The following is a 13,885-nucleotide window of genomic DNA, read 5'->3' on the forward strand; positions in this document are numbered from 1 at the left end:
ACCATTGAAATACCTAATAACTCTATTTAGGAAATCACTTATTCACGAGAATGCTGATGAATAAACTAGCACTGCCTCATCATATTATTACAGGCCACACCACTGCGCCATTTAATTTATTGAACATGTTAATACTTTGGAAAATTGTCCTTCTTGTTAACATCGAGGTGTTCTGTAAACACTGTATCCAGTATGTATATTAATCAACATTCGTTACTACGTACAAATACGAAGACAACCTTGTTAATCGGAGGTTATCTAAAATGTACGCTGCATTATAAATGTTAACTTCTATCTGTAATATTCTTCAACTGATGAAGTGGCGTGGCTATAAGCCGTACTCTAGCCAAGTTAGAGAACATGTCTTGGGTTCCGCCTACATATAGAATACTGTATGGAAATACTGAACTTTCTGAAACCGTTCTCTATTTCAGTTAGAGTACGCTTATCTAATGTCAAATTTAAGCTGCTCACTGGATGGTACCTGTTAACTTGTCAATCAAAATTAGTAGCCGAATGCGTTATTCATATTGCCGGACCATGACAAAAAACAGAAAGCGTAGCCGCCACTTGAATAATGAGTTTATTTCTCGAAGGCTATGCCTTCTCGAAATAACCTAATTATTCTCGTGAACCCCTACTCTTTCTATTACTTAAAGATTACACCATTCACTCAAAAATTGAGCAAATGCTTTTTACAGCGAACAAATTAAAATAATCAGCGTATAATAAATAATGTATCTTCACTGCGTAATTAAAGCTTTTAAGTACACAGCAAGGTCAATTTTTATTATTATTGTGTTCAATTTGAAGAGCAAAGTCTTGTTTTAATATTTGAATGCTTTTCCGCGAACACGTGACGAAACATTTGAATACTATGACCTTACAGTAGTTAACATTTTACCCGAAATACCAATTCATATAGTTTCATAACTTATTTCTATATGTATTGTCACAAGCCTTTCTAAAATCTTATAAATGCATAAAAAAATGATAGCTCAGTTGTTTCCTAGTATGAATTAAAAGCTACAATACATTGCGTGTGTACATGTTTTTCATTTTCTTCAGCCAAAATACTGAGACTATCATTTAGAGCTTAACAATACACTCCTTATATTGCAGAAGGTAAACGGATACTTCATAAATACTGTACATTTTCTATATTCCTTTGGCACTAAGCTTGATGACCGTTGGCTTATATATCTCAGAAGTGTCATTTTCATATGTTTGTTACTACTAATGTAATTTGTTTTTGCTATGCTTGTTCTAGACAATGTTTAAAATCTTACCAAGAAGTGGTCTCAAGGGTGCTATGTTTATCTAGACAATTTATCTTGTTTGTAACGCACTGCACTTTATTTTCAGTCCTTGTCTGATAATCAATTGACTACGGTCAGAAAATATCATCTTTAATGCTTATTTCTGTTTTTATTGTTATCGCATAACGGAAAATATACATTATGACGCAACAAATATAAATGTTCTGTTTGTTTTGTTGGGTTTTACGTTGCACCGATACAATTTAGGTATATGGTGACTTTCCAGCTTTGATGGTAGAAGACCCCAGCTGCCCCTCTGCGCATCATTTCATCACGGGCAGGAACCTAGGTAGCAGCACCAACCTTCTGTAAGCCAGTTGGATGGCTTTCTCACATGAAGAATTCAACGCTCAGAGTGAGGCTCGAACCCACAGCGATGAGGGGAGAGTGATTTGAAGTCAGCGACCGTAACCACTCGGCCAGGGAGGCCCCTCAGCAAATGCAGATTTGATATCGTTTCGTCTTTCATGATATGTCACTGCAGCTGTCATATAACAAAGCATAGTAAAAGGCCGCCCATGTCGTACAACATCATAAATCTGTCTTTTAATTTCAATAGCGCAACTTTAAAGATATATGTGTATGTGCGTACGTGCGTGCGTGCGCACGCGCGTGTGTATGGGGTGTGTGTAGAGCAACTCTGCGGTGTGGGTGTGGTTTTTTATCACACAATATGCATGATCGCTTCAGCGTAGATATTGTTCAACTTTTGATAACGGAGAACAATCATGTAAAACTGTTTAATAGAATTTCGCTTAATCTGGTGCTTGGGGCATATATATGGTGGCTGATTTCTGCCATTCGTGTTTTCGTGTTGGCGGGGCGAAACACAACACGACACATTTTACATGAAAACACGACGTTTAGAGGGCGCCGACACGACGCATTTATTTGTCGAGTTTTCGAGATGGCGGGTGTGAATATGTTGTATTGACGCCCTTTATTTGTCGTGCTGTCGTGTGTTCGCCCCGCCAACACAAAAACTCGACAAATTAGGTATTTGTCGTGTTTCCGCCCCGCCGACACGAAAACTCGACAAATAAGGTATTTGTCGAGTTTTCTTGTTTTCGCCCCGCCGAAATGAAAACACGACAAATACATTATTTGTCGAGTTTTTGTGTCGGCGGGGCGAAAACTCGACAGCACGACAAATAAAGAACGCCAATACGACATATAGACACCAGCCAACTCGAAAACTCGACAAATAAATGCGTCTTATTTGTCGAGTTTTCGTGTTTTCGCTTTGACATCTTCCGTTAGACATGCGCGCAACAATTACTGAACTGAAAACAACATAACTACATGCTAGAAAATATAAGTTTATGAAAAAAATTGGACTTGGGCAGTGTTGCATTTTGCATTACTGCTCATGAGCAGACTCAATCAAACCGAGTCTGCAATTTTCACTGTTTACCTTGCTCTTGGTGCTTCCGAGGGATCTACTTTCCAGATTTTATTAATATGTTCTATGTATATTTCGACCCAATACCATTCTGTTACATAAAAAGATATCGAAAGACGAAGGACGAATATCAAAAAAATATTTTCTCACAATGTAGAACCAAAAATGCACCATTGCATTACTATATTTCAAAAATGTCCGTGGGAATACCATCTGATCCCCTAAATAGGAGGGCATGACCCACTCACGTACCTCAAATTTTGAACAAAAATGCTGCAGGGACCACCATTTCATACCTATATTTCAAAAATGACAAGGGAGAGACTCTGTGATTCCACTGTCAGGAGGGGGTTAACCCCCGTACCTCAAACTTTGGACTCGAAAAATGCAGCAGGGACCACCATTTTATTCATATATTTCAAACATTTTCAGGCGGACACGCCCTAACTTACCTAACATGAGGGATTACCCAGTTCCGTACCTAACCCCGCTCGGCTCGCTGATGCCTCCTTCATTCTTTAACTGTTGCCGCTCACCGCACCCCAATGCAATATTTCTGGAACCGGGTCTGTTATACATACACCTTGTAAAACGATAACTGACATCTGACATATTATTGTATTGTTTTATAATCTCAGATCTCCTAATGCAGCTTTAGTGAATATAAATAAATTCTGCATTGCATTGACCGTTCGAATAGAAAGAAAAATGCCACTGGTTTCAGAATAACTCCCAAGTTTTATAAAAGATGTCTGAAATGTATTTGTCGTGTTTTCGTGTTGTCGTGTCGGCGGAGAGAAAACACGAAAACACGAAATCTCGACAAATACCTAACTTGTCGAGTTTTCTTGTCGGCGCTGCGAAAACACGAAAACTCGACAAGTAATGTATTTGTCGTGTTTTGTGTCAGCGGGGCAAAAACACGACAAATAAGGGACATATTTATACCCGCCAACACGAAAACTCGACAGATAAATTTGTCATGACGGCGCCCTCTAAACGTCGAGTTTTCGAGTAAAATATGTCGAGTTTTCGTGTTTTCGCCCCGCCGACACGCGAAAACTCGACTAATTAGTTTTTGTCGAGTTTTCGTGTTTTCGTTTTTTCGCCCCGCCAACACTCCAACACGAAATGGCAGAAATAAGCCACCATACATATAAGTGTATTTCTCAAGTCTCATATCAGACCGAGCCTACTATAATTATCCACCCCCGAAGGCGAAGAAATATTGTTTTGGTGTTGTCCGTCAGACTGTTCGTCCGTGCGTCCATCCGAAATTGAAGATGCTGTTATTTCAAAAAATATTTCAGCTAGGATCAACAAACATCACGAAATTGTTAATTAGCACATGACCTTTGCTCATACGTGGAAAGCATAAGAGAACTGCTCCCCTTTCTAAGTCCGACACTCCAGCACTGGTTTTACTGGATGTCTTTGCTGCTCACAGAACTAATCAATTCAAAACTGCTCTTTCGGTAAGTACAATACAATACTGTAATCAGAACAATGAATATTATGTAGGGAACATGTTGCCTGTATCCGACAAATGGTATTAACGTAATTTGTTTAAACTTCTGCTGCATCATTTATAATATAATGACAGCAAGTAAATTTAATTATTTTTTCCATTGTTGTATTTTGGTAGAACTTATGCTTTTCTTATTACCTCCCTTTTTGTCGGACTGTTTTACTACTAGACTGAAAAAATGTGTTTGCTTTATTTCGCATTTAGGATGCCAACACCAAATTCCTGTATGTTTCGGCTGGGTGTACTGGTGAGCTCCAACCACTAGATGTTGCAGGTAACGACGAATTCAAGGTCTGTCAAAAACAGTTTTCAGTGCTGGTATAACAAATGAAGTTGAGGGACAAATTCAAAACGGGATTGATGTGAAAGACGTCGCAATTGACTTAAAACTTTCAAGAATGAAACCTGTTCACGCAAACTGGCTTATTACTTCCCATCAGTGTGAAAAACTCTACCATACTAAATGGCTGGCGGCTGACTGGTTTTCGTAATAAAATCGACCAGGCACACAAATAAACATGCAAAAAATCTACATTCGTTTGGTTTAAACATATTTTATTTCCCAGTATGTACATTTCAAATGATTATTTACATACAGTAGGCTTATTGAAATCCTCTCCATATATATAATCAATTTACACAGAATCCTGGCGTTATTGAACTTATAAAAAGGAAATGCTCTCTTATATTGTATTTGAGTTTATCTAAGTTATCAGAAAAGAAACATATCAAACTAGCAAAAACAAAACAGAAGTATATTAATCAAAATATAATGTAGATTCTAGATAAGTAAACAGAAATCAGAGAGTAAATGGACATGAAGATGAAGATAGGCGACAGGGTTGTTAGTTTTGTACAATGGTGAATTATCTAAGGCAGCGTTTCAGGAAGCGTTTCGATTTCTCTATATATCTGTGTACTGCAGCGAAGATAGTAGTATTGCCTTCGTACGAGAGAGACTGGTCACCACAAAGGAGAACATTTAAAGATACCTGGAAATAACTAGAAACTGTCTCGAGGAGACTCATTCGTAGGTCACTGTACCTTTCACAGTGTAGGAAGTAATGATTAGCGCTTTCTTTAGCGTAGCCACAAATACAGTTTGGAGAGTCAATAATGTTCTTTGAATAAAGATCTTGCGAAAGTGAACTACAGTTGGTACGTAACCTAGTATGTAAAACCTGAATTTCTCGACTCCCATAATAATAATATTTAGGAACATATACAATATTCGAGTTGAGGTGGTGTTTAAAACTAGATAGTGATTCAGCTTCCCGAGAAAGTCGTGGCAATTCATTGAAAAGACGTACAGCTGAAGGAAGAAATGAGTTTTGATAAAGTGTTGTGCGTGCAAGTGGAACTTGTAAGTCGTCTGCGTTGCGGAGTCTGTAATTGGACCTATCTTCTACGAGAGGCGGAACTAAATATAACAAGTATTCAGGCGTAAGACCTTGTTTCATTTTATAAAAAAGAATTAGTTTATGTTTACTTCTTCTATCTTTCAGTGTGTCCCAGCCCACTTCTTTCATTAATATCTGGATAGAAACTAATTTGGTAGTACCGGTCACGATGCGGGTGACATTCGTTTAAATCTGTGTTAATCTATTTACTGTAAATTTGTACATATACACAGTGCAGAATGGTGATATTTGTTTTTTGTTTTTTTTTTTCAAATTCAAATTCAAACTTGGTTTTCAAAGCAGTAAAATGTTACGGTGACACTCGTAATTAGCGCGACCAGACAAACTGGCGATCTATTCCGAAGGTGTAACATACGATGTTTACGGACAATGGCGAAGATACAAAAATGCAACTTAATTTGAATAAAATATATGACGTTTGCACTAATGGTCAAATAGGTTTGATTATTCTATTAAAAACTTTCTGCAGAATATTAGTTAGGAATGCAGTTATTGTCATATTTACACAATAAATATGTATTTCTCTTTGTATAAACATTATGCATAATTTTTACAATACTATTTAGTATAACAAGTAATAAATCGTGAACTTGACGTCGGAACAAAAGAACAGTAATTCTAATAAAACTTAAATATCAAATTACATTGTCTCATGAATAATTATGTCTCTTCCCCCTCTGGGGGAGACATTGTTTTTGCCTTGTCCGCCAGTCCGTACATCACACTTCATTTCCTATCAATAACTGGAGAACCATTTGATCTAGAACCTTCAAACTTCAAGGGATTGTAGGGCTGCTGGAGTAGACGACCCCTATAGTTTTTGGGGTCACTCCATGAAAGGTCAAGGTCACAGGGGCCTGAACATTGAAAACCACCATTTCCGATCAATAACTAGAGGACCACTTGACCCAGAATGTTGAAACTTCATAGGATGATTGGTCATGTAGAGTAAATAACCCTTATTGTTTTTTGGGTCACCTCGTTAAAGGTCAAGGTCATAGGGGCCTGAACATTGAAAACTATTTCCGATCAATAACTTAAGAACCTCTTGATCCAGAATGTTGAAACTTCATAGAATGATTGAACATGCAGAGTAGATGACCCCTATCGATCTTGGGGTCACTCCGTTAACGGTCAAGGTCACAGGAGCCTGAACATGGAAAACCATTTCCGATCAATAACTTGAGAACCACCTGACCCAGAATGTTGAAACTTCATAGGATGATTGAACATGCAGAGTAGATGACCCCTATTGATTTTTGGTCAGTCTATTAAAGGTCAAGGTAATAGGGGCCTATTCATGTAAAATCATTTCCGGAAAATAACTTAAGAACCACTTGACCTAGAATGCTGAAACCTTATAGAATGATTTGACATGCAGAGTAGATGACCCCTATTTATTTTTGGGTCACTCTGTCAAAGGTCAAGGTCACAGGAGCCTGAACAGTGAATTGAGAACCACTAGGCCAAGAGTGTTGAAACTTAGCGGGATGATTGGACATGCCAAGTAGATGATCCCTATTGCAGCCAACCAACAGTGTCTCTTTGACTTTCGCTCCTGACCCCTATTGACTTCTTGCCTATACCACTTTGCATTGGGGGAGACATGCGCTTTTTTACAAAAGCATCTTCTAGTTTCCGACAGTTTGCCATTGACAGCTGTACTTTTAGAAAGTTCGCGACATTTATACAACGATCAGTAAGCAGTTAAGATAAACAGTATAAGACAAAAAATACAAATTCTAATAATGCTTTTTAGATGCTAAACATCGTAACATAGTAGTTTTAAATGCTAAATCAGATGTCTAGAATTCCGTCCACACAAAATATATTCATTGAAAGAATGTAAAAGTTATGCTAATGTGTGTTCCTATTACCAACATAATACATTCAAGATTTCGCATTCGTAGATACCTTTATATAACATGGTAGAACTTTCAATAAAGTGAAACCTCAGCTTATCGTATACTTTTGGTGAAATATGAAGAAATAGTACACACCTTCAATATATTTATTTTCTCTACAGAGATGGTTTCTTTTATTTTCTGTACTTTCAGAGTTTCTTTAAATATTTTTGTATCGTTTGGAAGTGGTGTTCGTTAAGAGTTCAAATCTCCAATTAAAAAAGTAATTGTCAGGTCACTACATATCTTACCACTCCAGTTACTATATGGACGCCAGGTAAATCATAAAACTAACGCCACGATATTGCTGTAGAAACTCATTTGATAGACATTTGTGAATTATGTCTCCCACCACACAGCGGTGTGGGAGACATTGATTTACTCCTGTCTGTGTGTCCGTCTGTGTGTGTGTCTGTCACAAATCTAGTCCGCGCTCTAAGTCGAATAGTTCTCATTTGATCTTCTCCACACTTGAACAAAATGTGTTTGACAATACGTCCTCGACCAAGTTTGATAACTAGCTAAATTGGCCAAGGCATTTCGGAATAATGGCCCTTGAATCCCGAAAATCGTTCTGCATACACTTTTCCGCACTCTGAGTCGAACATTTCTCATTCGATCTTCATCAAACTTGAACAAAATGTGTTCGCCAATTAGTCCTCGGCCAAGTCCGATAACTAGCCAAATTGACCCATGCATTTCGGAATAATGGCCCTTGATTTACCGAAAATCGCTCTGTATACACTTGTCCGCACTCTAAGTCGAACATTTCTCATTTGATCTTCGCCAAACATAAACAAGATGTGTTTGCAAATAAGCCCTCGGCCAAGTTGGGAAACTAGTCAAATCGGCTCGGTCACTTCAGAATTATTGCCCTTGAATAACCGAAAATCACTCTGTACACAGATGCCAGTGATACATGTATTGGTGCATGGTTGACTCAGATACATACTATTCAGATGATTGGACAGCTGTAGGAGACATGCGTTTTTCTCATAAGCAGCTGTAGTTAAAGTTTCATTTATGTTATTCATTTTGAAAATATGGTTAAATATCATTGAATTTCGTGTGTCTATTTTGAGTATGTGTTGGTACCGAGTGAAATTTACAGTATTAAATCCTAACTATAGAGTTGAAAAACAATAAAATGTACAGTTTAACATGTCATGTATATCTGCCAAATTATTCACTCTTCGCCTATACTTTTACTACCAATTATTATAGATATTACTATAGATAATAGAAAATACCTTGAAACGGTATTCGGCCGCCGTTGAGAGACCTTTAATAGAGTAGTGTGCCCAACGCGCCATAATCATAATGGCCATAGACAAATGAAACGGACACACAAAACCCAGTTAACTTGATACGTATCAGCATACGTTGAAACTACGAAGTAGGAATATATCATATAGAATTGAAGTGTGTATATATAAAACAAGGCATTATATGGCATGATATATCTTGAGACTTAGAAGTTTCATTATGGCCTGAAGGTACGCCAGAGCTGTATATTTACTCCTTATTTTTCTAAAGAGGTAAGTTTCCTATCCCTCTCTCCAAAGAGGGACTTCTTATTCCTCACTTCAAATTGCTTATTTCCTAGCTTCTTACTTTATTAGTTATTATTGAAGCGGTATGTAAAAGACGACACGATCATAAAACTACAACATAAAGACATATTACAGACGTCTTTTGTTTGCTGCGGTATATCCTAACAAAGAAGAGGTAATGCATATATGTAAATCATTAGTCCTAAGACCTGCTGTATAATAACCAAGACAAATAACAAGCTTCCGTAATTCAGAGAACAAGGTCTAGACTAGATTTAAACTAAGGAAAACGGTGCGGTTTTTATTTAAATAAGTAATACTAGTAGTGGTCGCAGAATAACGAATTAAGATATTTTTAGAGGCTTTGCTTTGTAAGCATTTTTACTTTACTGTTTTCATTATTATGAAATATCTGAACTAGAGAGATTGTCATTGACACTAAGACATTAAAGTCATAGAGCACCATTACATTCTGATATATTATTTCATTTTTGGGCTTTTATATATCGTATTCATCTGATTGATAATATTTTCTTGCATAAAGCCCCAATTTTTCTTTTGATTTTTATTCAACAAGGAACAAGTTATTTAATATATTTAAGAAATAATTTATAGCAAAAGTGCTTTATCACTATTTATGCACAATGGGCGGTTATACGTATTACCGCCCGAGTGTATAAATAGTGTTAAAACACAATTTTGCTATAAATTATTTCGATTCTAATATGCCCTTAATCTACAACAGTAGACAACATATAGACGCGTTCTTTTTTTAGTCGCAACAAAAACTTTGACGTCAGCGAATGTAAACGTGACGTCATTCTAAAGTAAGAGTTTTTTAACAGAGACAAGCATATTAGAATGCAAGTTACAGATATTTAAAAAGAGCCATGTAGCCAAATGTTTCTCATTTTTATATAGTATAAAGATAAGCAGCTCTGTAGTGTTTACGGTAATAACAAACATGGCGGATGCTGGTACTAAGAAAGCATTGGATGGACAGTGCAAACAGCAGAGTAAGTGTAAGCAGTTAGTAGTAAGAAGTAGTTGTTAGAATTTCCTCCACGGATTTCGTACAATACTTAAATCTTACTATGTCACCTCACTGTCATTAACGAGCCAAAATGGAAATAAGAAATTCATTATCCTTTTTTATTCTTTGTGTAAAATGTAAGTGTAGTGGTTCTTTATCCTAGCAGACACGAGAATGAATAAATGTTAAAATACTTTGATATGAACGAAAAATATTGACTCATTAATAAAACAAACTATGCTGATGAATCGCTCATGAATAATTACAGCAAATTGACCATTCGTTTCTTTAATCTTATTAAGTGAAACACGCTTTTGTTGCATGCATATCACGTCGATTTTTATATATCATTTATGAAAAAGGTTGTTCAAATTTTGTAATACTGTTTCCTATTCCCAAGAAGTAGTTCAATGTGACTTAAACGTTAACGTGCATTATAAAATTCAACATGATTGGTCATATAAGAATTAAAACACATATTGCAAGTCCATTCCATTCGTATCAACCACAAAGTCAGAAATGTATGTCTTCATCTACGACAACATTATAATTTCAGTCGCGGACAAATCATTTGAATTATTTACATGAGGATTTGTTATTCAGATATTCTTTTCTATTCAGATTTTAAATCCCTCTACAGCACATTTACATAATCACGCCAACATACGTAACACGTCTTGACCTATATAGTGTACTGTTGATAGATATTTACTACACGCTTGCGCATTGGGAATAACACATATTATTATATTAAGTATTTCATAAGCTGATTTAAATTAGTATTTACAGACCTTCTTTTTCAAACCTTTGTGCACATTGGCGTGAGTGTAGTAATGCAAACTTTTTCATATTCACACAATGATTGCTTTATTATTTTCCTTTATTTCTTAATAAAATTAACATTTTGAAGACTTCCTATTGAGTCTGAGAAATACTAGATCCGATATGGTGTTACTTGGCGCTTTGGTCTATGTGACTTTGGTCATTGTGGCTCTTTTCTCAATAACACAATTTGTTCACGAGTGTGCCCAAAATGTGTCCTTGCGCTTATATAGACATGGTTGTTACATTTTCTTGTCTTTTAGGATAATAGAGTTCATTCAATGCAAATAAAATAAGTTCCATTAAAGCCGGTGCTAGGGAACATGAGGAATGTCGCACATCTCATTCCCTCTCAAGCTCAGACTGGAACCGTTTTGCTTGATTGTGTTCTATGCTCCCAAGGCATTCTCTTATTGGTGATATTGATTTAGGTCAGCAACCCCACAGTTAGAATAGTGTGAATAGTAAGTTTTGTCTCTTTGTCATTGTGGGTTCAAACACTAGACCCAGACTAAAATAAGCTAGACATGGAACTTTCGAGTTTGTTTTATTATAATATAGTTTTATTGTTGAACAGCTCTGATACAAATATCTCATTATATAGTCACATATATTGAATTTATTCACAACACACCGTCACTTTATGTTTCACTTGTTCGAATTTCAGTGTTGAAACCTGCATCTAAACACGTAAAAGTATTTTTTGGAAGAAGACGTTTTTCTCTTTAATACGTAAGTTGAATATTAAAGGCTAAAATGACATTTCAGTTCTAATCTCCTATTACTTATACTTGTAACATTAATGCAATAACTGCTGTGTACAGTTCCCTGCACTTCCTTGTGCACTAAACGATCAGCACGTTTGTCGCAGTGCAGTGCGTTGTCGTCTCGTTCATACAGTGATTTTGCTAATTAAGTATTATAAAGCATTAAGTACTAGGCTGACATTTAAACAAATTCCATGAGGTTCAAATTACGAAACAAGAGACAAAGTGGTGTACACAAAATGAATAGGCTATTAGCTTAAACAGGAGTAAAGTCGCATGGCTATTCAGTAACCCATCGGCCTTGCATTTCTTCCTTTCACTTCAAGCACAGTGGCAGTGTCTTATACCAGTTATACAGTAGCGTTGATATTATTGTCACCAACAACAACGGCAGGACTGTTAATGTGTTGTAAGGTTTCTGTCAATGGAGTTATTTTTAACCAAAGATATTTTATTCAGGCAGATGACCATCATTGTCCTGTTTATGAATATGATGAATGTAGACAAGTTGTAAAAATGGAATTCCGTTTCTTTTCCTTACACGAACGCAAGTGGGAAGCATTGCTTTTATGTTTAAATAACATCAAAGTCATTCCCTTGACCATTACTTTTCATCGGGGTCTTCCTCCACCATCAAAACTGGAAAGTCGCCATATGACCTATAATTGTGTCGTTGCGACGTTAAACCCGACAAAAATACTTTTCGTACAATTTGTTTGTACGTAATATAACAAAAATATTTTAAAACATGATTATCGTGATTATATAATTTACATTTCTTTAACGACAACAATAGCCCTCGAAGGCTCTGCTAAAACATTTGTTTTAGGGTAACTTACAGGGAAAGTTTTCAAACTATATCATAATGTTGTTTTTTTTACCAACGGTCACGTTTTCGAAAGTACAGTATTAAAGAGTTTTAAGAGAACTTGCATTTTATCAAAACATGTCGTACATAAAACGTGTGAAGCCAGAATATTTCTTCGAAAGTAGTAACCACACATGCAATCAAATTTGATTAAAATACATAAAGCTGTGTGTCTGAATCAAACCTTTGCATCTTATGGCCCTGTGTTAGTAATTAAAACGTAAATCAGCATTCATTCTTGTGTCTAGGTGAGACATTTCCTCAGTGAAAAGCGCTAATAGATACCATCAATGCAAAAAAAAATCAGCATTCATTCAGGCTCCATAACCTCAGATCCCCTTCCTAAGTTCCAGTTTGTTTAGTTCTGCCCATTGTTTTCTCGTTTGGGGCAAACCCTTTATTTTATCTGGGGACCAAACGCCGCTCTTCATGGAATTACACGCCTCAACACGTGTATCACTGAAGGTTCCATGTTCACCGCCGTTTGAATACATCTGCGGATGTCTCTAATTTGCTTTTTGTACTTTTAGCATGAGTAAATGTTGAGTTCTGCTCAACCCGGGGCTAGCGGGCGTGGACGGTAGCATGCATTTCCACTACCGTCCATGAACAGGCTCAATCAAACCGAGCCTGCAACATTTTCGTTTTTGTCGTGTTGAGCGACCTGTGAAGTTTCCACTTTTCTCTATTTTATTATGATTAAACACAATAAGCAGGCTTGTTTCCTAGTGGGTTCTACAGATATCGATGTTTGTCGTAGAGTTAAGGATTTATTGAACGCCATTAAGTGTAAACATATTTCTTTATTTTCAGGTGAATAAAATTATTTTAAACAGTTAAAGATGCAACATCATCAATCAATACAGCTCAAACTGATATCTAATGAATAGTTTAATATAAAAAAACAGCTAATTGTTTTCTGTATTTAGTTACATATGTTTTACTGACTTAAGCAAAGGATAGCTTTTTAATAAGAACATGTACGTTTCTGTTGTACAACTAACATGTGGGCTTTTATGTATAAATATACTGAATCTTTAGTTTTATGTTTTCTTAAAATTACCAGAAATGTATTATCTTATGTACTGTCTCAACCCTTTAAGTGTTTAAGTGTTAATGTCATTAAAGGTAAGCATCTGCTATGATATAACAAACGAGAACCGACAAATGTTAAAGATATACATCTTCCACTAAAATATTTGACCATTAGATATTCATTATAAATCAAATAATTTGTGTTTTTTGACTATATATATATAATCTTCAAC

The sequence above is a fragment of the Mercenaria mercenaria genome, chromosome 7 (genome assembly GCF_021730395.1).
Source record: "Mercenaria mercenaria strain notata chromosome 7, MADL_Memer_1, whole genome shotgun sequence".
In the NCBI taxonomy this organism is placed as follows: domain Eukaryota; kingdom Metazoa; phylum Mollusca; class Bivalvia; order Venerida; family Veneridae; genus Mercenaria; species Mercenaria mercenaria.